Here is a 26,600-nt window from a genome sequence, read left to right as displayed (position 1 = left end):
AGCATGTTAAAATACCCATCACGTAGAACCAAATATTACACAAATCCCTCATAGGTAAAAAACATATATAAAATACATACTACAAAGAGGAGTCAATTATACATTAAAAATGAAATCCCAGAATTAACTAATATTATAAAATACATATAGTATAAAATGACTCATTACCGAATTTTAAGATAATAAAACATCGAAACCCATAAGCCCGCACTCATATTAATTCCTTCTTTTCCTTGCTCTGACTGCAGCAGCTAAAAAACTAGTGATGTTATAAATTTCCCAGGAGCTATTCAACATCTGCAGATAGTTTAGGGCCGGCATGACCTGCATGAAGCCTTTGTCCTTTAAGATGGGAAGAATAAGGTGCTTGCGAATATGTAGATAGTAGTCGCAGAACATGACAAAGTGCAAAGTATCGTGCCTCGAGAAATTAATGCAAGATGTATTGCCTTAGGTAACATTTTCTATACACCTATTTACACGTATGATTCATTGTCTCTATATGTGTGTGATTTAAAGCGCTCTGACATGCTACAATGGTATGAGAGTTGCTATAAAACAAATGAAATACATGTGACAGAGGGGTTGTGGAAAGATGAGAGGCACTGTTGGATGGTGATAATAAGAGAATCATTGAAGAACCCCTACAAAGATTGTTGTATCCTGGTGCATTGTAAGGTCATCCTTTACTATCCTATAAAAGCGAATACAATTCAATATATAATGATAAATGTGTTGTAGAATGCATCATTGTTTCCTACATTTTCTTGGGGGGAGAGCCTCCCACAGCCCCCTTTGTAGTGGTCAGGCAAACTCACTGCACTTGGTGTGTACCGTACTGCTCTCAAAACATTTGACAGGGATGCATCGGGTTTCCAGTCTGGCCCTAGCAGGAGCAGGAGCCTTGCACTGCGAAATAAAATCAACCATTTAAAAGTTAGTCATGGAGATGCAGCACCAACCTTCCCATTAAAACTTTTCATTTTTTGCAAATTCGTTCAAATATACAATACTAAAATCCTTAGTAATTTGAGTATTTGTTTTGTGTGCACACATGTGCTCATTTTTGTTTGAAATTTAAATCATACAAATTGCTTGGGGGGTCCCCGGCTTCCAGTGGTGACTCAATGGGGGTCCTCAGGAGTCAAAAGTTTGGGAACCACTGGTGTAGTGTGAAACCAGAAAACCTGTGATAAATCCTGGCTTCTCCACTTGACCAAACTGTGGGGCATATTATCAAGGGGGTTTATCTCCGCTTTTTGGCTTTAAAAGCCAAGAAAGCGGAGATAAAATTATCTCCCTATTACCAAGCTGTCGCTAACACCAGTTAGCGACAGCTAATAGGAGATAGCGACCATCTTGGGCCCCGCTTTGCATGTCAGTGATATTTATCACTAATGACATGCAAAGTGGGCGTGCCAAGATGTTAGCGACTGGAAACAGTCGCTAACATCGCTATCTCCTATTACCAACTTTTGGAGATATTCGCGCTAAGCGCGAATATCTCCAAAAGCTAACACCTGCCCTGAGCAGTTCTTAGCCATGTTATCCAATGGGAGGTGGATAACATGGCTAAGAGAATTTGCTCGATAATGCATGAATATCGCTGACTTTTCAGCGATATTCATGCATTGCGGGAGTTTTTTATCGCATTTGCGATAAACCTTGCTAATAGCAAGGTTTATCTGCGATAAAAATCGCCGATGTGCGGCGATAATTTTTGTCTCTAACCAAGTTAGAGACAAAAATTATCGCTAGTTGTTGGTAATATACCCCTGTGTAACCCTGGGCAATTGTTTTAGTTCAATTTCATTTCCCTCCTTTTTCTTCATTATCACATATAAAAGGACCTCAAAATACATGACTTCAGGGTGCGTGATGTGCAAAACCATTTCCTGAGCTTGGATGAAAAACACTAATGGCATTGTTGTCGGGGTGAAAAGCATGAACGTTTCTAAATTCATGTTTGAAAACCATCACTTTAAAAAAATACTGCTGATTGCACTACTATAATTTGATTTACTAATGTCAAATGGTTCTAGAGGTCAATGAAATACACTTTTTGAATTTTTAAAAGACTATTGTGTTTTTACATGTTAGATGTCTTTAAAAATGAAGATGTTCCTAAAGTGAAGAGCTTTCACCACAAAGCTCTACAACTTCCAAGAAAGTGCTTTCATTCAAAGTGCAGAAGAAAATGTCTGGCTTTAGACTTCAGACCAAGTCCCACCAAACGATGACCAAGGTAAGGCAATGAAAATGGATTATTATCTGGGGAAGATTTAAGACTGACCAAATAATAAGTCTCAAAACCTTGCTGGGTCAAACACACAGTTTTAATTATTTAAACCTGGGCTCAACCTTTGATAGGCCCATACGCTTAAGAAAATGTGCAAAGAATTTAGAAACACCAAAACAGTCAAAAAGTCAAAACAGAACTCAATAAAAATCTCAGAACCAATTTCTAAAATTTAGGAAAAACTTAGTAAGACAAATGACACCAAAGAACTAAAATCCAATAAGTGGGACTGAACATATGAATTGAAAACTTTTAAAGGTAAAAAGCATTAAAAAAAGAAAAGCGCCAATCAGGAATTACTGTTCGCAAATGAGCATAGGTCGGATACACCAGGACAATCCCACCCTCAGGGATAGATTTAGAATAACTGGTGCATCCCTGCATATTAGCAGGGATGGGCCAGTCATTGTGCGTGACTCAAAAAAGTCTTGCAGTTTAATCTACAAGATTTCACTGAGTCAGTTTTACGTCCCCGCTGCGTCAAATCCTTACGCATGCTTGAAGCAGGCCTAAGGAGTGATGCAGCATTTTAGGTGTAGGGCACCCCTGAGCAGTGCTGGAGTTGTGTCGTACTTGCGACACAACTCCAGTACTGCATCACCCTTACGCCAACAGATGCGTCACGCATCTGCCTCTCCTTGCGCCATGGTGCGCCGCATTGTAAATGTGGGGCATCCATGGATTTACAATGCGGCGCACCATGGCGCAAGGAGAGGCAGATGCGTGACGCATCTGTTGGCGTAAGGGTGATGCAGTACTGGAGTTGTGTCGCAAGTACGACACAACTCCAGCACTGCTCAGGGGTGCCCTACGCCTAAAATGCTGCATCACTCCTTAGGCCTGCTTCAAGCATGCGTAAGGATTTGACGCAGCGGGGACGTAAAACTGACTCAGTGAAATCTTGTAGATTAAACTGCGTCACTTTTACAGGGCTTCCTTGCTACGGAACACCCACCCTGAATACATTATACCTGACGCAGGTATATTGTGACACAGGGCTTTACAACTTGACGCATCTCCCTAGATGCTTCACATTGTAAATATGTCGCATAGTGGCACATTGTTTACGCCACCACTGTGTCACAAAAGTGACGCAACAGCAGCGTCAAAGTGTCGCAAGGGGCTTGTAAATCTTCCCCAAAGTTTTGATCTTCTAACTTAGGGCCAGATGTAGGTAATTCATATTTGCCGACTCTTAAATACCGAGTTTTACCGATTCGGTATTTAAGAGTCGGTAAATATGAAGGGGGGGAGATGTAGGTATTACAGATTCTGTAAATACCGAATCGTTAAGATTCGGTATTTACCGATTCTGTAATTACTGATTCGGTATTCCCCATTGATTCCTATCGGCTTTGAAGCCCATAGGAATCAATGGTAAATACCGATTTTAGCAAGGGTGCAGGGGGTGTCACTTTGACACCCTCTAGCACCCCAAAGACGGGCATGTGAGCCATGTGGCAGACAGACATGCCCTAAGGGCATGTCTGTCTGCCACATGGCTAGGTGTGCATGCACACATGTGCATGCACACTTGAATTCGGTATTTTCACACCCAATTGGATTGGGTGGTAAAATACCGAATTTGTAGGGCCTTTGGGACTCTGAAGAGTCCCACCTACATCTGAGATTTACCAAATCAGTAAAAATACTGATTCGGTATTTTACAGAATCGGTAAATTTACCGAATCGGTAAATTTACTGATTCTGTAAAAATGTGCCCCTACATACCGAAAACCCATTTACCGGTCGGTAACGGCCGAAATCGGCCGTTACCGGTCGATAAATGGCTCCTACATCTGGCCCCTAGTCTTTTTTATGGTAGTCGAAATCCTCCATGGGGCATGGTTGAGTACTGTATCTGATGAGGTACCCTTAACTCATGATAGGTGCTGGCCGTGGTCCCGGTGAAGCTGTTGGTTTTGGTGGGAAAAGCTCTGAGCTGGAACATTCAACTCCAGCATCCACTGAAGTTATCTCATCTAGTGGCTACTTTTCGTGCATTCGGCAGGTCAAGATTTTTACCTTCGTAATTCGTCTCTTTTTTCAAGTCATTAGGCTGTGCCCTGTCTTCACACAAAGAAATTCACCTTAGCCCATTGTACCTGTAGCCAGGTTGGAGCCAGGGCAAGGAGGCACGAAATTCCAAGCACTTTTCAAAGGGAATCTTTAGAAATGTCTCCCACTTCAAAGATGGTGCCAGGTATAAAAATAGGACCCTCAGACCTACACCTTAGTAGACATCTGGGCCTGAAGTAGACTCAGAAGAAGGACCGATGTGCTGCAAAAAAGGACTACTTTACTGCCCTGCTACTCTGCTCCCCTGCTGTCTGAGTGAGAAGGACTGAATCCAGGACCACCAAAGTAACTCCAAGGGCTAGCTGGTTGGTCTCCTAATCAGAGCCTCAGGGACAGAAAAGGCTCCAACCATCTTGACAACTGCACCTAGACTGTGCCTGCTGTGATTGATGTCTAACCCCACCATGTGGAGTCCCTCCATCCTTGGAAGTAGGGCTAAAGGTCCTCTGCCAGCCCAGCCATAGTCTCTACCAGAATTGATGCAGCATGACGCAAGCCTGATGCAGCTCTTCGCAGCACCTCTTCGGAATCTATGCAGTGTGATGCAGCCTCGATGAAACTCTGCATCACAGCCCTTGCAGCTCATCGGAACCGCTGTTATGCAACATATCCTCAATACGGACCTCATATCGCTCCTCAGTACTGCTGCTACGCATCTCAAGGCTCTGCATCCCAGACATAAGGTAGAAGCGCCAGTGGGCCTAACTTGGAGGCTGATTCACAGAACTAATATGAGCCAAGATCCTAAACTTACTACTTTTGGTATTCACAGAAGGCACTTACGATTTTTGGTATTCACAGAATGCACTTACGACTACTAACTTTACATCCCCAGTCGGGCTGGAATTTCCGCACTCATCTCAGAATTTCCGCACCCGGAGTGGAAATCCTGCATTTGTGCCAGCATTTCCACTCCTGAGCCTGAATTTCTGCTTTCGGGCCATTGAGATTATTACATCAAGCTGCAGTTCCACTAGTCATTACTAGGTGTCCCTCATGAGTCAAATTCAAAAGCATTGACCTGCAGCTTGATGTAATAATTTCAATGAGGGACACCTAGTAACGACTAGTTGAACTGTAGCTCTTTGTAGAATTATTTTGATATTGGATACTATAATATTCACTGTCCTCTGCTAATCTTGTCCCATAATGTCTGGCTGACCCTCACATACCCACATCAAGTCCTTTGGGTCAGCCACAGAAAGAACAACACAGGGAGGGGTTTGGGTTGAACATGAGGGGTGTGGTGCCTCAGGTTCGGAGACAATGTTGGTGTCGACTTGGCAGCTACGATGAGGGGGACAGGTTGCAGGGGATGCAGCTGGAGGCCCCGATGGAATGGGGGCTTCCGGAGTTAGGGAGTGGGTGATGGCAGGCCTAAGTTGGGTAGAGGCCTGCCCTGGGGACACCTCGACAAAACTTACTGGTGAATGGTCCAGGGGAGAGTAGCTCTCTACCCCACACTGGCTAGAGATGTCCAGTTCTTCCCCCCCATTTCAATGCCCAAAGCCTCCACCTGGTTCGTAGCACCAGAGTTGGCTTCCTGGTCAGTCGTGTGGGGGCAATCCCTCTGCCTCCTGATTTTGAGAGTCCTGTCTCATCCTCTTCTTCCTCACTTATTGAAAGAGGTCGTAGCCACTGGCGCACCAAAGATGTCTTGCTCCAAACCTTGTCCTGCTGTCGTTCGTTTTGGCCAGCTGAGCCCACTGAATGTAAGAAAAATCATGATGTAGTGGTTGTACACGTCAGGACAAGACACATACCTAGATGAGCCAGGGTCAGACTTTGTTTTCCTCTGATCACACTATATCGTTGTCAGCTTACATTACATGTATGTTCACTGTCATCTCCTGATTTGAGTCTGACGTGGACCTCTGACGAGATTTTTTGAGGCTTACACAACTGTATTGACCAACCCTCAACTTTGGCATTCTTGTGATCTGTATGTCCTGTTACTGCTACATGGGCAGGTTCTAAACCCAGTCTACAAAAGGAGATCAGAGAGAGTCAAGATGGTATTGAAAAGGGCCTGTGATATGGAGCCTCAGCACTTTTATGTCTGGACAAATGTTGACCTTGTGTAGAGCATTGTATGGGACAGGACAAATGACACTTGTGGGTCACACATCCACAAAGGGTCTGGGCTATTTGGTTTGCTAAGTTGTGAGCCTAGCTTTTTGATAATCCCTCACAGAATCTGACAATTTAGTGCCACATATTGGCTTCGGTGACTGATAAGGTAGTGCTGTGCACTGGTGAACAGTAGTGGGTCGTTGTTACAGCTACCTGTACATGAAAAATGGCATACTCGCCACTGAGGGTAAGAAATGTGTCTGTGGACACACTTGGCAAAATTGAAAACACTTAAGAGTGATGCAAGGATCTCAAAGTCTGTCTTGACTCCATGGCACATGATGATCTGTCTCAATCAGAACCCAAGCTCAACAAATGCAATGTAAGTCACAGCATCCAATACCCATTGTCCTCTCATACACACACTGGATAGTGTATTTACCATTTATCAGCCAATACAAACATCAGGTTGTAGTGTGTTTATCTAGGTACCTATATTGATACTCCTATTTCTGACCCTTGTCCGGTTATTAATTGACTAGTGTCCATACAACGGCACAGAAACCCGTTTTCAGATTAGGTCATAGTGCATGCTGTCACATTAAGCAAGCACTATTCCTCCAGCCCCCTAGAACGCACGCCGAGTTCTCAAAACAAACCAACCCATCAGCAGACCTGGGAAATCCCCCGTAGCTATTGTTTTGATTTCGTTCGAGAACTCCTGTAAAGAATGCAAGAACGACCAGTTCTTATGACATCCTTACTGACGTATTATGTCCATCCTTACGTCAAACACGGCACCTTTCAGGTATAAATATACTGACGCTGCCCTAAGCAAAGACACGGTGGTGATGAGCTTGGAGCAGCGCTACTTGCCGGAGAGCCCAGCTGATGCAGGAAGCCCACGGACGCTGCCCCTCCCTTTTTGACGCGCTGAGAGAGACGCTGCCTTTTCTCCTGCCGAGAAATCCAGCCTCCGGCGTTTCCGGCTTACCTTCGCGGGTAACTGGGATATCGAGTCCTGAGAGAGAGATACCAGCCCTCCTGCCTTCTAAATCCCAGGTACTGAACTGACTAACCCCTTACAGAGAATTCTTGAGTCAGATTCTTGGCAAAACAAACTTAACTTAAACTGCTACTTACTTACTCCCTCCCATGTATGAGGCTTAGGTCAGGTACACCGGGGTAGGCGTAGTTAGAAGCAACAGTTGAGTACGATTAGTCAATGTATATATGTATGTATATCTTTTATCCATTTTAAAGTATCATATGGCTAAGAAACCCTATCAATGCTTTTACAGTATTATTTTATAATCCTGCTTTTACTGTATGCACTTTACTTAACCTTAAGTATTGCAACTGTAGCGATTCATTTCTCTTGTATGAGAAAAAGAGACTGATCAATAAATAACATCTTTTATTGAACACGCCCATCTCTTCTTTCTCTACGAACTGGTGGAACTAAGTATGCACGTATTGACTGAGTAAAATAGCTGTCTTTTGTTTTCACACGACTCTGGAGATATACTCTTGATTAGGGAGAGCAAAGTTGTCATGTTCTATGGTTGTCAGAAACTAAATCCCTTCTTGTCTATCCAGGGAGGTTAACTCCTCCTCGGCCATTCAAAAAGTTTCTAGTGAACTCTGAGCTAGCTGGCACACAAAACGTAAGTCTAATATCGTCAGTAGAAGACCTAGTTAACCTCTGTCCTACGTCTATACTATTGAAGATATTATTCCAATGCGCAGAGCCTATTGGGAATATAGGAACTACACTACATGGCGCCCAACGGTTTGGTAAGGCGATAAAACTAACGCAAGGCATTAGAGTAACTCAGTCATGCTTTTCCACACAGACCCTTTCTCCCATAAAACTCCAAAGACTTCTGGAGTGGGTCAAAGGTTAAAATCCGCCAAACTTAGTAGGAGGAGACTCCTATGTATAGTTTTTGGTTTATTCAACGTTGAAGGATACACTGTTCCAAAACATTGTGCATCTAATCTTTGTTTCTGTGGAAACCTGATCTGCAATAAAAAACCTTCCTGTCAGTTAAATGTCAGACGGTGAGGGAGATAGGGAGACAGCTAGATTAGCAGCTCAACTCCTAGCGGATGACACAAGTCTCCTACAGCAAGACCCGGAGGCAATACTCATCCCGGTCAGCATAAGAAAAACTATAACTTTAAAACTTATAGAAAATGGACTTACATCAAGAGGTGGTACAGTCATATTTGTAATTGAGGCACATGAATATCGGCAGACAGAGGTATTCTATTCATGGATAAACTTTCCAGCAGCAAATGCTGTAACAAAGGAGTTCCACTATTACAAAATAGAGGAACCACCGGATGAGGAGGTGGAAATACCACTCAAATACCAAGAGCACCTGCTCTGGTTTAAAGGCGCCCTAAAACATAATGATCACATCACCAGGCTCGGTCCACTAGGTAGACCAGGAGCAACGTGGCCGGTTCTAGCCAGCTACACACCACATCCAGATATTGAAAAAATGTCAATACCAGAACTTTTAGCACAGTTAAAACAACTGATTAAAATACACAGACAATTAGTCCAATATGTAATGCGGACTTCAACAGTCCAAACAGCTATTAAAATTCCACAGCTGACCCCTCTTCAGGGGAACACAAATAAAATCACACCACAGAACATACAGTCCTGTCTAGGTAAAGTACCCATTAAAAGGGAACAAATTCCATTCTGTTTAGCACAGAAAATCACTCAAATAGAGGCAGTATTCCCGGATACTACCCCTACTGAGAAACACAGAATTCTGACTATCTGTCTTCCAATGGGGATCGCACCACATGTGGAGGACTGTGACACTGGGGGTACAGTCTTTGCTTCCATTTACACAAAAACACATGGTGTTCCGTCCATGTCGGTAATACCAGAGGTGCTAAAGCAGATTCAAAATGAATACGGTCCAGAACCTGCTTTAACTCTGGGTATGAAATTACTGAAAGACTTTAAGCAGGTCTCGGCAATATTATTAGCCAACATAAAGGGGGAAGCGGCTAATGTGGCAATCCGCCAAAGGTTGAAGGAAACAGATATAGCAGAACAACCATTTGAACATGCCAGAATCATAGAAAAATCCTATGAAGAACTAGGAAGAGATAGTTTGGGTGGGAAACCATTGAAACCCCAACTAATTGAAAATCCTGAAAAGGTATTTATTACAAATACTCTAAACACTCCAAAAAAGAACTGGGATGGAAATAAACAATCCACTCCCAAAGAGAAGAAATTCCAGTCCAGAGGAAGGTCTCCTCGGCGGAGAGAAAGATCTCCAGACCAAGGACACAAGTCTCCCCAGAGGGAGCCCTCTGAGAAAAAATACAACCTTAGAAATAGGGATAATTTGAAGAAACCTGATAGATATCAAGATATTGATACACGTCCACCTCGATCTTTTCAGACTTCCTCACAGAAATCGGAAAGAAGAGGACGGTCAGAACACAGGGAAGAGCACGTCAAGTCCAAAGACAAGGAACCTGCTCATCAAAATAAAAATTTCCAATTCCCAAAGAAGAAGGTAGCCAGTATTAAAGTAATCAAACATGCCGAGGATCCTGAGGACACAGCTGAAAAACGGAGAGTGGGCTCAGACAATGCTAGACAGCGCAGCAGAAGTGAGCATAGCTCGCAAGATCCTGATGAATCATCTGGAGACAGTGGACACGAATGAGTACATTCAGGTGGAAACTGCAGATACCAGAGTTAGCAAACCTCATAAAATATATGAAATAACCTTACGTATAGAGGGAGATAAGACTAGGAAAATAAGGGGTCTATTTTGGGATAACCTCTCCAAAGGCTATGAAATCCTTTTAGCTGAAAAAGACTGGCCACCAGAGTTTGTCAGGGAGTGCCCTCATGGCGAAGAAATGATTATGCCTGCCTTCTCAAATCACATTCCAATACATAAAAAATATACACTTGCAAGAAAGTGGGCAGTAGCCCAAGCTCCTGCATTATATAAAAACCACGTAGGATGGGATGAGGACTCACCTCCTCACAAAATCCAGTTAAAATCTCAACCAACTGCACAAAGGCAGTACCCAATTAAGCAAGAAGCTAAAAAACAGGTCAGGGAGATCTTAGATCAACTTGAATACCAGGGGGTGATTGAAACATGCACCTCACAAATGAACAATCCTTTGTTTCCTGTCTCCAAACCATATGATTCATATCGTCTAGTTTTGGACTACAGACACCTTAACTCATGTTGCAAAACTTTTGCAGTACAAAACTCACACAGTGCAGCACTAATGAATAGCATAGTGCGCAAAAAATACAAAACAACATTAGACATCTCTAATGCATTCTTTTGTCAAAATATAGCACCTGAAAGCAGATATTTGACCGCTTTCTCAATAAATGGCTCACAGAAATTTCTGTCGTTTGCCCCAGGGGTTCAAGAACAGCCCAGGATTATTCTCAGCGAGAGTAACAGAGTTACTAAAAATGTATGATGACGAGGCATTATCTTATGTCGATGACATATATCTAACAGATGATGACTTGGATACTCACTTGAAAAGAGTGAACACCATAATACTTGGGTTCGCAGCAGAGGGTTACAAATTCAACTTCAAGAAGTCAAGAATTGCCCATCTGACTGTCCTATTTTTAGGATATGAATTATCAAGTGAAGGCAAAAGCCTGGCAGACAATTTCCTGGAAAAATGTGCTATAATCCAAGCACCAAGAACTCTGAAAAACTTACAATCAATACTAGGTTTCCTGAATTTTGGAAGAACTTACATTATAAATTACGCGGAGAGGGTTAAACCTCTCTATGACTTAATAAAACCAGATTTTAAAAGAATCAATTGGACTCAAGAACACACAGAAATTTTGAGATCTTTACAAACAGACATGTTAGTTAAAACAAAACTACAAACACGCGACAACACACGCAACCTTGTGATTCGGGTCATCCCAGGAAGATGCAGATTCACATACCTAACCTCTAATGAGGGAGAAACGGTACCAATAGCATACAAATCACATTTGTACACAGAAGCTGAAAAGACATTCAGCATTAAGGAAAACATTGTTCATGCGGTTCAAACAGCTGTAGCAAGAGAAAGATACCAAGCTGACGGCAGACGGATTACAGTCAGAACAGCAGAATCGGCCTTTGAGGCATTAACAAGGCCATGTAATCTACCTACTATGGCACTAAATCCAAAATGGATACAATGGGAAGATTCTCTTGCTACAGACAGAGTGAAATACTATTTTGACCCGGAAATGAAAAAATGAAAAAATCTAGAATATGAAAGAGAATATCCTCTGCCTAGCGACATTCTGCCCATACAACTTTACGCCTGCGTAATATACACAAACAGTTATGCAGAACCCTCAGTTTGGGGAAAACAAGCTAACAGTGCTACATGCGAGATTGTAAAAGACGTGTGGCGAGGAAGTAAATTGAGACCACTGTTTACAAAAACACACTCAGTGGAAAATAATTCAGAACAACAGACTGAAATAATAGCGTTAAAAATGGCGCTAGATAATGCCGATCGCAAATTCCCGACACTAATAGTGTGCGATTCGTATTACTGCGTCAAATCATACAACGAAGACTTGCAGAAATGGGTTCAAAACGGTTACAAAGATGACACAGATGCCACAATAAAGCAAAAATCGCTTTGGGAACAAGTAGTTCTTTTACAGAAAGAATTACTAAAGACTCACGTGATACATTCATTGAGTCATCAGCGTGATGGCGTTCACGCTGCAGGGAATTTATTGGCTAAGACAGCCACAGCGGAAGCAACTAAATCGGCTCCCGTAGCTACAAAAAAGCGTTCAGGAAAATACATTGACGGGGAAACAATACTGGCGGTGAAAACGTCATCAAAAGGCGACTGCTCAGCGCTACCCATCAACTATCCACTCAATTATACATACATAATCGATGCGAACTCCGTTCCTTTTGCTCAAATCCCTGGAGTGGGGGATAGAGTAATTCCAAACACGAACAGGAGAGGCTTGTTAATAGCAGACGCACATATGGGTGAGGGTCTTAGACACCTCAAACTAAAAGATTCTCTGGAAGAATTGCAATCCACATACTGGTGGCCAGGAATGAGCCTGCAACATCACATATTTGCAAAAAACTGTCCAAACTGCAACAGAGATCGCAGTGGCGACCGAGACGGTGTTTAACCATGGCGGTTCGCTCAAGACGGGATTAAACAATAAATATATAAAACCCAGTAGGATTAATGCGCAAAATTAACATATAGAGACTATCATCACTTAAAATGTAGACCCCAGCTCTCGGCTGACGTCTGAACTGTTATAAAAAGATTTGTGAGTCTATAATGGCATATACGCATGGGGCATGCTACATTCTGACCATTGCCCTGCTTTTAGCTCTCGAGCTTATGGGGGGTATATGGCCAGCATGGGCATTGCATTGTGGGACTCTTATCACTTCCTTCCTGAGGGAAACGGGATGGTGTAAAGAAAAAACCAAGGCATAGAGCAATCTATAACGGCAAAGGTATTAGGTTCGGGAGCTGGGAGGGTCAAACATTTAATAAGTGTCCAACGTAGTCTTAACAATCTACCAAGAAATTCTCTGAAAGGTCACAGTCCGTACGAACTATTGTTTGGGACTAGAATGTTAATCCAGGACCTCGACATTCAAACTTCAGTGGTTAAAGAAAAATGCTTTGATATCAAAGATCGTTTGGCTATTTTACAGGACTTAAACGAAAAGAGAAAAGACCTGAGCAACATAAAGTTGAAGCAACAACCAACAGCCACTGAAGAAAAACCACCTGTCCCAGCAAGGCCTGTCTGGATTCCAAAAATCGGGGATCTGGTCAGAGAGAAGATCGCGGTAAAGAAGGAATTTGGTCCTTCTTACAGAAAAGCAGTACCTATCTTGTCTGTCAACGGGACAAGATCAGTAGTATTACCGCCCCTTGCTGGTAAAAAGGAGAACCGAGTTGTATCCATCGACCTGGTTAAACCACAATCATGTGGCCGATAACAAGTAGTAGGCCAAGTGGACTCCCAAGAAGTAGTAGAACACCAAAGTTTGCTACAAATACAGAGGTTCAAACTGAGAGACTAATCACAATTGATAAACCTACAGTGAAACAACAAGGACTATGCAACAAAGCCATGGAACTTAAACCTCTTGAAACCCAAATTAAAATCTTAAATCAAGAAACACCAGTCTACAATGATGTAACCACAGACTATGCTAATGAAACAAAGAAAATTCAAAAAGCAAAAAAGAATCCAGAAGCAATTGAAACAATTGACAGAACAGCATCAGGCTACTTCATCAACTTCGATGATTTTTCTGAAGATCCAAGTGAACATGAAGAACAGCCGACAAAAAAATCTTTTAAAAACAAAGCAAAGGAACTCATTCATCAACTAAAAGAAACTTATCTGATTTCTCCATGGATTGAACTTTGGGTGGCACTAGGAGTATTCATCCTTATACTTTGGCTCATCATGGTACTATGCTTGGGACATTTCATTGAGGGAAAATATGTCATAATGGACACAGCAAGTCAGAATATCAACTTGGTCCTGAAACCACACAAGTCTTCACACATCGAGAAAAGAGATCTTTCTTCAGTAAACTTCACAGCCAATCCTATACCCGGTGGGGTAGCATGGGACAAAACTGATTACGAAATCTATGGTCCGGTCGAGCTCCTGAAGTATCCTCATCAATTCAAGATTTCATTGAGTGACTTTGTAAAACCAAGCGCATTCTCTGATGATTGGGACTTTAAAAGTATTAATGATATGATGTCAGATCTAGTGATGTCAGCTAAATTTACAGGACATGATTATTTACAAGGTTCATCTAATTATGACCAGATGTATTGTTATAATCACTATGGTAACCATTTTCTGCATAAATCTGCTCAACCTAGAAATGTTTTAAATTACAACCAATGGGAACTCCACCAAAAGGCAGTTCAAAAACATTTTATGATAGATTTTCATACTTCTCAGTGTTTAACACAAGTGATGCAGAAACGTTTTATTTTAAACTGTTAAATAAGACAGGAATGAAAACCATGCTTACAAACACAAAATTGATCTATTCAGAGACATTTTCTGAAAAAATGAAAACATTTGGTTATGATTTTTGGAACAAAAATATTGAAACTAAGACAATCTGGGGTAGAAGAGATTGGCAAGTGCAAGGTTTAGAATCATTATTTAGAGCCTCTATGATCCCAGAACAAATTATATTTTTGAATGATACAATTCAACAGACAACCTGTCTTGGCCTAGCCAAAATTAAAGACTTAAACAAACCGTCTATTCCAAAACCAACACCCGACAGTAATAGCACTACAGATGTTGAGATAGACGTATCCCATATTTTAAACCAAAACAGAACACATCCTGATTGGAAGAAATGGTTGATCAGGGCCACAGACACAAATAACTGTCAAGATAGATTCCTGAACAAAAAACAGGGGTTCACATTGACCAGGCCAGACCCTAGATACTCCCAGAGACAACATCCAGGGATTATAACTACTTACAGTGTAGGGAAACTCTGCCTCGAATGGCTACAAACATCCACACTGGTTGAAATTAAGCAACACTTGACTTTACTTAAAGAAGGTGCTGACTTGCGTGATTTCATTATGGGACCACGCAAACAGCGTCAAAAACGTTTCATAGCGGCCTCTATATATGCAGCTTACAATGAAGTTTGGAAAGTAACTCAAATTGAAACAGCAGAGAAAATACGGGAAATTGACCGTGTTAATTTGGAAAAATCACTTTCTGTTGTGGACAATGGGTTAATGACTCTGTCTTCCAGAATATATTCACTGGACAGTATTGTATCATCTGCAATCGATATAATAGAACAAGACTTACTGATGTTACAACACGGTCAGTCCCAATTGCGTTCTATTGTACAGCTTGGCTGGACATTACAAAATCTGCGTTCAGGCTACACGCCTTGGCGTTTAATCAACACAACGTCATTATTCAGTATCTTTAACCTTACTGATACACAAATCAGTTTGGAGACCATTTTCGAACCGCCGCCACCGCCGAGAGTCATATTCACTCACCTCCTGAACGCCAGAGGAAGGCAGAGGCCATTGCCCACGCCGCCGCCACCGCCAAGAGTCAAGGGACAGCTGACTCCGCGCCGCCGCTCCGGGAGACTCCAAATCCCGGCGGGCACCGCGGCGGCGCGTCTGAGTGACGCGGCAGCGCAGAGGGAGCGCAATCAGAGGCGCTGAAAAGGAGGAGCACCCCCGCGTCGCGGGACGCAAGCGGGACGCCCGGGGCGAAGCCCGGGCAAAGGGCGGGCCCTCTACGGCCCTCATCGGCACGAGGAGGCAGGGCAGGGCCAGAAACCCTGCGTGAGGTTTGCGAGGCATTCTACTGCTCAAGTAAGACTGTACTGTTGTAATATATATTTTGTTGTAGCCTGAGCGGTACTGGTTCCCTGTTAGCTACCAGCAGTATGCCCAAAAAGGGTCCAGCACCACTCGCACAACCTGCTAACACAATGGAAAATTATTTGGTGCAAACAGTGAAAAAAATTAACTTACAGAGGAGAGAATCGCTGGGTTTGAGTCTCTCACCTGACTTACACCGTTTGTCGCCATCTTCATCCCCCTTACCTGAAGACGCAGTGTCCCTTCAGACTTTCTTTGATGCCTCTTCAAATTGTCCGATTACACAGGAACCTGGCCCTCTAAATGATAATATGCTGTCTGGTCCCGAGGTCTTTATCGTGGAGCATGGAAATAACTCTGACAGTGATATGGAACAAGATAATCGTGTTGACCTCACGGATGAAGATATTTCCACCACTGAACAAACTTCACGATTAGCCGCTGTGAAAAATAAAAATCCACCTAGACGGGGGGGACTAAGATCTGGGGCTAGGAGGAAGAGGGTAAACATTCCAAAGGCAAACTCAAAGGAAGCCGAAGGGGGAAGTGCTGAGATTAATGTTTGTCATGATGAGGATTTGTTTGTAAGATTTGCTGACCTAATAGATAGCAAAATCAAATCCATTGTCAAACCGTTACTCTCTAAAATCGATAAATTACAATCTGAAGTCAAAAAGCTGGGAGGGCAGTTGAACAAATTAACAGAGGGAGTTGTTAACGTTACGACGTTGGTAGCAAACCTGGATGAAAATAGCAGAGGAAATGATGATCAGGAGAGGCAGAATATGGATGATGCATCAAATAACCTACCATCTCAGCCACCTGATCCAAAACTTATTGCTCCCAATACTAATAGAGGGGATGGTCCGCTAACGGTTGAGATACCCCCTGTACATGCTCAGTTAACTGACCCTCTTCAATTTATAGTTGAAGCGTCCCCTGTTGTTTTGGTATTGGCGAATGTTCCACCCTTAGAAGCCGGCACTGAAGAATCCCCTTCCTCTTTGTCTAACAAAGCCTTACAGTGGCTCACTATTAACATCAGGTTAGCTCCAGGGGGGGGGTCAATTGCTGGCTCAAGAGATCAAAACTGTTAAAAGGGTGTCATGGCTAGGTAATCGCCCTAAAAAATTTAAGGGGGATTGCGTGGCAGTAAGTTTCTTGCATCCAGGCGTGTTGCCTAACATTCTTATTAACCTACTCCCACCCCAACGTAGGCAGGGTTCTGTTGTACCATTAACATTGAAGTTCTTTTATGGTGAACAGCAGAATGTCACCTACCCTAAAACACCAGCCTTCGGATGGGATATTAATTCTGACTCAAACTATAGAAGGGGCTGGGAACAACAGCGGAATACTGTAAACCAATCCGCCCCCATAGTATATCAGAATCCTTTTGCCCAACCCCTGTTATTGTCTAATCGATTTGCACCCTTATCCTTTCTGGATCATAATGACTGACTCTTGTTAGATCACTCTAGCCAGATAGAGAATAGTGTGTCAGATCATTCTAGCCAGATAGAGAATAGCGCGTCAGCCTTTAGTATACTTACTTGGAATATAGCTGGCATAAAGTCCAAAGTAGGTAATGCACCTTGGTTGGCTTTTATAACTAGGTTTGATATCATTGCTCTGCAGGAAACCTGGGACACAAATTCTTGTTTTTCTCCTGATGGCTACAGCTATTTTTGTATCCCTGCCGTGACTAGCACGGCAGGAAGAGCGAGGGGAGGACTGTTAAGCCTCTTCAAATTAGATATCAAAGGTAGCCTTAAGAAAAGGGACTCAGGATCTGAGCAATGTCTTATTGTTGAATTGTCTCGCGTGGAATCTCCTAATATTTTATTTATTAATTTCTATAATTCCAATGCTGCCGACTGTACTACATATAGCCTTGGTAGATTGGACTATTTTCTGTCAGTCTATAGTGAGGATGTTACAGCATTTGAAATCATTTTTTTGGGGGATTTTAATATACATCCCTGCTCACTTATGTGTGTTTGCGATGACTCAGAATCCCCTCCATATGGCGTATTGGTACATCTTGAACATAACAGACAGGGGGGCTGTTTAGAAAACTTTCTCGCTAGATGGAACCTATATGAATCCAGCTGTGGGGAGGGGGGGAATAGGGCCCCTACTTTTAAGGGCTCAGACAATGACTCTGTTATTGATTATATTTTTATTTCTGCATGTTTTTTATCCAAGGTTTTAATGTATAGAACTGTGATTTCCATTTTTAGCGACCATAACCCAGTCTCCATGGACCTCGTAGTGTCTGATCTTTTGGGGCGCAACCATGGTTCTTGCTATGGGATAAAAAAGCTTAAAGTTAAGGACCAGGGAAGGAAACTGAAATGGGATAGTATAATCCCAGAACCCTTCATTCAAGAAGTTCTTTTAGAGGCTGAGGAGGAGGTAGGAGTGTGTTTATCTAGTGACTCTAACGATGGGGAAGTGATCTTTGCATTTAGCAGCATATGTAATAAGATAAATGGCAGGCTTTCTGTGACTAGTAATCCCAAACCGAAACCTCCTAAAAGATGGTTTGATCACAGTTGCTCGAAAGCACATTCTGCATTGCTTAATGCACTGAAAACCGTTCCAAAAGATCGTGACCTCATTAGCAACAGTAGAGCACTTTATAAAAAGGCCATTGCATTAAGGAAAAAACAGCTTAAAGATGAAGCTTGGACCCAACTCACTGACCAAGCCATTTTAAAAAATAGTGGAGAATTCTGGAGGATTGTCAACCAACCTTTATTCACAGGGGAGGATAACTCCCCCTTAGAAACTAATATTCCTGATGAGGGTTGGATTAAGCATTTTAGAGACATCTATTCAGCTCATAATATCGCTGTTACTAGGGAACAGGAAGATAACACTATTTCACTAGGGAACTATTTGCACTTTGAAGTCTGTGAAGTATTATCTGCAATAGATTGTACCTTAAAGAAAAAGGCACCAGGACCAGATGTTGTTCCTGCTGATGCCTTTAAATGCTTCCCTAACTTCTGTTCAAGATTGCTCTGCAGGGTCTTTAATGCCTTAAACCGTGATAATATTCCCAAGTCATGGAAAACATCAATAATTATTCCTGTTTTTAAAAAAGGAAACAGGCAGGATCCTGCATGTTACAGACCAATCTCGCTGATTGATTCTTCAGTTAAAATTCTCGGGAGAGTCATATTGGTGAAATTGAATGAATGGGCTACTGAGAATGACATCTTGAGCAATGTGCAATATGGGTTCAGACCTAAAAGAAGTACCCTGGATCAGTGTCTTAATCTTCACCTTTTGATCGAGAAATACACCAGGGCCATGGACGGGTCCATGTACCTTGGGTTCATGGACCTCTCCTCGGCGTTTGATATGGTCAATAGATCCAAGCTCTGGTTGAAGTTACTCGATATGGGTCTGGATAGATCCATAGTTAATTTACTAGCTGATTTACACACTGGCCTTACCGCTAAAGTTAGAGTCACAATGAACGGAAGGTGTACAGATGTCTTTGCGTCTGAAAAAGGAGTAAGACAGGGATGTATCCTGGCACCACTGTTATTTTCGCTTTATGTGAACACGCTGGAGCCAGCCCTTAGGGGCGTTACTAGCGACATCCCACGAGCAGGAGAGCAGGGGATACCAGTCCTCCTTTATGCGGATGACGCCGTTCTTCTTGCTCGTACTGGGGTGGGGCTTCAACGACTCCTGGATGCCTTTGAATCTTTTATGGCCTCACTTGACCTGAAAATAAACGCAAAAAAATCACAGGTTATGCTTATGGGTAGGGCCTCTAGGAGACCCTTCCATAAAATTTTCCTTTGTGGGCAGGAAAAGCTAGCACGTGTTTCCTCCTTTCCCTACCTGGGTCTCACCTTTGATGACAAAGGTAGCTGGGGCCCTCAAGTTATAAGTAGAGCATCAATGTTGGCTAGGACATCTGCTGCCCTCCAGGGGTTTTCTAAAAAACTGGGGGGTAGGCCATTTGCAGCTATCAGCAAAATATATAAAGCTAAATGTATTTCAGTTGCATCATATGGTGGCTCAGTGTGGGGTTATAGGGGAATGGAACCCATACAGACAATGGAAAATAAAATTTTTCGATCTGTTTTGGGCGTCCCCCAGTCAACCCCGACCTATACAGTCCACATGGAATTGGGGGAAGGCTACATTTCAGATCTCATTAGAACAGCCCCTTTAGTTGCTTGGATGAGGATGTGGCTGAACCCAGAAATTCCTCTTAATCATACCATATTGAGGGACTGTTTGAAACTAGATAATGTACATAGGATTAGGTGGTTGATGTACATCAAGGAAAATTTTTTGAAGCTAGGGAGGCCTGAATTTTATACTGCTACTGATTCTCTAACGCTAAAAGATATAGTTTACATTAAAGCTGGAATGAAGGAGCTCCTAACCTTGGAGAGGGAAGAAATTGAGTTGAAGAAACCCTGTGTCAGGGCCAGTATATTGTTGGCTATACCCAATTGTCCTGACAATTATCTTAATGTGGTGACCCATCCTTACCACAGGTTTATCTTAACTCGTTTTCGATTTAATTTGATTCATTTTAGCTTGGGGTTTTATCCTGTTTGGAGTAGCCCTGAAAAGGCACCACCATGTTCTTGCGATCATTTTTCCGAGCAAAGTACCATGCTCTTTATAATGTTTTGTAGCCACTATAATGAAGCCCGGAAAATGTTTCTTGTACCTATACTCAAGGAGGCAGGATTTATCTTGGTCAGACCTGCTCTTATTTATTTACAAATGCTACAAACTCCCAGGATCATGTTTTATGTGGCTAGTTTCCTGGTGAGAGCTATTAGAAGCAGGAATATTAGACTTAAAAATGTGCCTACTTGCCCTTGTAGTATAGATTAACATTTTAGCTAGTATGTTGACCTCTTGGGTCAGCATTCTTAGAAGCGAAGTAACATGGTCAGTAGTTGCCTGTTCTAACTATTTTTCATGGGACACCCTTAGCATACTTTTTAACATTTCTTAGTTTTTATAGTACTTTTGCACTTTTGCACTTTAGCACTATGCACTTTCTACCAGCTAGGCTGATGTTAAAATTTAATATTGTGTATGTTGGTCTCATCAATTCGTCGCTGGTTCTTTTTAAACTTGTCATTTTTAAACTGTTTCTTAAATGTTTTTAATGTATGTGTTGTTTTTGTTTTATACATTTGTCATTGTCTTTGTATGATATTAAGTTATCGCAATAAAGTATTTGACTGACTGAGTTTGGCACAAAAGGGTGCAGAGTATACAATTCTGAGCATTGAAAAACTTGAGAGATTACCATTGACAATGTCAGAGCGACCTGTCATTGAATGGATAGTACATGGGATAATAACTATTCCGATAACAACTTTCCAGTTTCGATACTGTCAAAAATATATACAAGCAGGCCAGTATGAAAGGTTGGGTAAAGGATTCATTAAGTCAACATGGAACTTACCTTATACACACACATGTTACAGTGATAAGGGACAGAGTGTATTTCTTAGTGGTAACAATTGTGAAAAATCACTAAGTGGTATACTTCTGTGTCAGGGCATAAGTTTACATGGGGCCTGCGAGGGGACTTCAAATAACCTTTCATGCCACCAGCTCGGCACACCTGCAGCACGAATAGAACCATTCTTTAGAAGACTTTCTAACGGGAGTTACATTCTAATTATAGATCACAGATGTTGTGGCTTGCTGCCAGGAAAACCTTATCTAGTAAGCGTGGCTTCCATGGTCATTTGCTGTGAGCGAGTATTGTTTCCAAATGACACTCCAGACAGGGAGGGAAAAATTTGGCCGAGTTTGAATATCTCTTCTATTCGAATTGATACTTTAAGCAGAATGAAGATTGTGCTCCTACAGACCCAACCCATTTGACGTCATCAAAAGAAACGTATGATCTCCAAGTTGCAATGACAACCGGAGAGATACATGCATTGCTATCAACAAATTGCCCCCTACACTTCGCAGAAATGCTAAACGAAATCTTAAATATTTCTGATACAAGTGGTATCGCAAGTGTATTTAAGACAGTTTTTTCGGGACTGTTAACCCCATTCAAAGCAGTCCTGGGTATTTTTCCAAATTTCGTCCATTCCATCTTTGGCGGACTTCCACTCCTGTTGGGACTCGTAGCAGGCATTTTATTTTTGCTACTCTTGCTTCGTTATGGCAAGCCATGTCACAGACAAGACTCCAGGAACAATGGAAGAAACGATCCTAGCTATACGCTACCGGGACCGCATAACTAAAGTCCTTGAATTAGCCCGGCTAAGTGATCTAAATATGACATGGTTTCTTTCGTTCAGACCCATATGGCAGAATTGTGTCTTACCTGTATTAAGATGCATGCTATGCGGCGAAGAATGCATGTTGGACACCTGTCTTACACTACAATCAGAAGTACCATTGGATGCAGATACTTTGTTGGGTCCAGTAAAGGCTCATGCATTGTGCTGTCCCCAGCGGCTACCTATCCTGATGATGGCATTCGTGGAGACTTCACCACTACGATTGAAGGGTAGTGAAGTACAGGATGAGAGCAGCATCAACCAGGTACGACCTTCTGTAAGCAGTACTGGTCTAAACATCACTGAAAGCGAACTTGCGCATGACTGCATGGTAGCGACATTTTCCAACTTGGTCGAACTTTCACCAGAAGCGGTAGACAGTTTTTTCGAGAGTCTGTCTGAAATGATGTTTTCACCAGAACAGAGAGAATGACTTTAAGCAAGATTGCACACAGCGTTCCCTGAACTCTGAATTTGGCCTTCGGCTTTAAAAACAAAGCTACTGACAATTTCTTTTTCCTTCTTCACTGAAAAACGAAAACTTTTTCCCAAACCCAAAATATTTACCTTTTGGCACTTATCTTCTGCTTAAAGTAGAACTATTTTTAGAGAACAGAGCTTCTATTTTTAGGAACTCTAGGGACAATACGTTACCTCAACCTCTAGCTTATGTACAAGTAATTGTATTTATATGTGATGAGATGGTCTCGCACCTTTTTTCGGTATTAAGAGCCATTTCATGTGTTAATTTCGCAAAATCATTCATGCTGATATAAATTGTGCATCTTTTTTTGAATGATTACACTGCTTGAATGCATACAGTACCTATACTCATTTTCGTGTATTTCGAATATGCCTATTTTCAAATGCAAAAAATTTATTTTGGGGTGGTTCGGTATACACATGCACTATTAGTTATGTTTACTATTGCTTAGTTAGTAAATATGGACATAAAAGCGTGGAGTGGGTGTAGTGTGTTTATCTAGGTACCTATATTGATACTCCTATTTCTGACCCTTGTCCGGTTATTAATTCACTAGTGTCCATACAACGGCACAGAAACCCGTTTTCAGATTAGGTCATAGCGCATGCTGTCACATTAAGCAAGCACTATTCCTCCAGCCCCCTAGAACGCACACCGAGTTCTCAAAACAAACAAACCCATCAGCAGACCTGGGAAATCCCCCGTAGCTATTGTTTTGATATTGTTCGAGAACTCCTGTAAAGAATGCAAGAACGACCAGTTCTTATGACATCCTTACTGACGTATTATGTCCATCCTTACGTCAAACACGGCACCTTTCAGGTATAAATATACTGACGCTGCCCTAAGCAAAGACACGGTGGTGATGAGCTTGGAGCAGCGCTACTTGCCGGAGAGCCCAGCTGATGCAGGAAGCCCACGGACGCTGCCCCTCCCTTTTTGACGCGCTGAGAGAGACGCTGCCTTTTCTCCTGCCGAGAAATCCAGCCTCTGGCGTTTCCGGCTTACCTTCGCGGGTAACTGGGATATCGAGTCCTGAGAGAGAGATACCAGCCCTCCTGCCTTCTAAATCCCAGGTACTGAACTGACTAACCCCTTACAGAGAATTCTTGAGTCAGATTCTTGGCAAAACAAACTTAACTTAAACTGCTACTTACTTACTCCCTCCCATGTATTAGGCTTAGGTCAGGTACACCGGGGTAGGCGTAGTTAGAAGCACCAGTTGAGTACGATTAGTCAATGTATATATGTATGTATATCTTTTATCCATTTTAAAGTATCATATGGCTAAGAAACCATATCAATGCTTTTACAGTATTATTTTATAATCCTGCTTTTACTGTATGCACTTTACTTAACCTTAAGTATTGCAACTGTAGCGATTCATTTCTCTTGTATGAGAAAAAGAGACTGATCAATAAATAACATCTTTTATTGAACACGCCCATCTCTTCTTTCTCTATGAACTGGTGGAACTAAGTATGCACGTATTGACTGAGTAAAATAGCTGTCTTTTGTTTTCACACGACTCTGGAGATATACTCTTGATTAGGGAGAGCAAAGTTGTCATGTTCTATGGTTGTCAGAAACTAAATCCCTTCTTGTCTATCCAGGGAGGTTAAACTCCTCCTCGCCTATTCGAGAAAGTTTCTAGTGAACTCTGAGCTAGCTGGCACACAAAACTTAAGTCTAATATCGTCAGTAGAAGACCTAGTTAACCTCTGTCCTACGTCTATAATATTGAAGATATTATTCCAATGCGCAGAGCCTATTGGGAATATAGGGGCATATTACCAACAACTAGCGATAATTTTTGTCTCTAACTTGTTTAGAGACAAAAATTATCGCCGCAAATTGGCGATTTTTATCGCAGATAAACCTTGCTATTAGCAAGGTTTATTGCAAATGCGATAAAAAACGGCCGCAATGCATGAATATCGCTGAAAAGTCATTGATATTCATGCATTATCGAGCAAATGCTCTTAGCCATGTTATCCACCTTCCATTGGATAACATGGCTAAGAACTGCTCCTGGGCAGGTGTTAGCTTTTGGAGATATTCGCGCTTAGCGCGAATATCTCCAAAAGTTGGTAATAGGAGATAGAGATATTAGCGAATGTTTCCAGTCGCTAACATCTTGGCACGCCCACTTTGCATGTCATTAGTGATAAATATCACTGACATGCAAAGCGGGGCCCAAGATGGTCGCTATCTCCTATTAGCTGTCGCTAACTGGTGTTAGCGACAGCTTGGTAATAGGGAGATAATTTTATCTCCGCTTTCTTGGCTTTTAAAGCCAAAAAAGCGGAGATAAACCCCCTTGATAATATGCCCCATAGGAACTACACTACAAGGTCTGATTCTCTTGGTTTACTGTTAGTGGTGGTGGCAGTGCAAATTTCAGTACAAATGCACGTGTGTATCTCAATTCCCCAGTTGTCATGAAGAAACTACAACTCCCAGATTGCACTCTGCCCTGTACAGTCCATATGCTACAGTGAGCCTTTCGCTTCATGATAATTGCAGCATAGACACAGAATAGGTGAATGGAGGCATGAGACACACAATGGTACAGCTCTGTCTTCACTTACATCATACTTCCAGACACATATTGCATATAATACACTTACCAGGTCTATGCTGCTCATGCTCCTCCAACTGAGCTCGGAGGATCAGATGAGCTGCACGCAGGACCCTCTTGTACAGTGGGGCGAGGCGAGGACGATACACATGGTGCTGGGAAGTCTGGCCCAGTAGCTCCTAAGCCTTGTGCCGGGCCCAGTGTTTTAGGTCCTCCCAGCGCTTTCGGCATGCCCTCGCATTCCTGATGTGAACGCCCACTGCACAGCTGTGCTCACAAATGTTGACCCATAGTCTGGTCCGGGCTGCATTGCTCAGCTGGTACTCTGGCCCCCCATATAGCTGAATATATTTGGACAGCACCCCCTCAGCCAAAATGTCTAATTCCCTTTCAGTGAAAGGGGGTGCTTTCTCCTCATAACCCTCAGCCATTTTGGGAGAAATAAGTTTAAAAAGAGCAGCAGGATGGCAGAGGATCTGATCTGTGAGAGAAGATGACTCAGAATGAACACAAAACGGCTGTCAAAAACTTCCTGTGATGTATTTCCTGTGTCCCACTTCCTGTATAAAATAATGGGTTCTGGTTCAATTTTGGAGGTTACGCCCGAATACGTAATTTCCGGTTCCGGAGCGTCGGGTCCGCATGTGCGGTGCATTCTCCGGAACCAGAAATTATGGTTTCAGGCTGTAATCTCCGAAATTGAACCGGAAATCAATATTTCATACAGGAAATGATATGCAGGAAGTGGGAGACAAGAAATACATCACAGGAAGTAGTTGACAGCCTTTTGTATTCATTCTGATTTATCCACAATCACAGATCAATTCCACTGCCATCCTGCTGTTCTTTAGTGGAGAAACCTGAAATGACAGTGCAAGAGAAAATCATAAACGGTAACACTCCCATAGCTCCTATATACTATGAAGATCGTTCCTTACAGGTTGACCCCATACATTTTTAGATGATTAAATTCCCTACTTCAAGCATTTATCTGAAACAATAAGAGATCCAGAGTGTCGCTGGCAAAACGTTGTAAGTCAATGTTGATGGTGGTCTTGATCTGGAAGATATGCTTGCCTTCTCCTATGCCCCTTAACTTTTTCATTGCCTGCACAACATATATAATACAATTCTATACAATTTACATAGCACAACCACTTTAAAGTATTATGACTGACCTTGTAGTCGAATATTGGCAAAAATAAGAAGTGAATAGCAAGGACATCAGACTGAGTGGAATACAGGTAATGACGGACTAGGGAGGCTGAGTTACCCTGTGGGGACCACCATGCTAGCGGGAAATGAAGGTTGGCTAATGAGCACAAGACC

This window comes from Lissotriton helveticus, chromosome 6 (genome assembly GCF_964261635.1).
Source record: "Lissotriton helveticus chromosome 6, aLisHel1.1, whole genome shotgun sequence".
NCBI classification, from domain to species: domain Eukaryota; kingdom Metazoa; phylum Chordata; class Amphibia; order Caudata; family Salamandridae; genus Lissotriton; species Lissotriton helveticus.
This window is presented reverse-complemented; position numbering follows the sequence as displayed.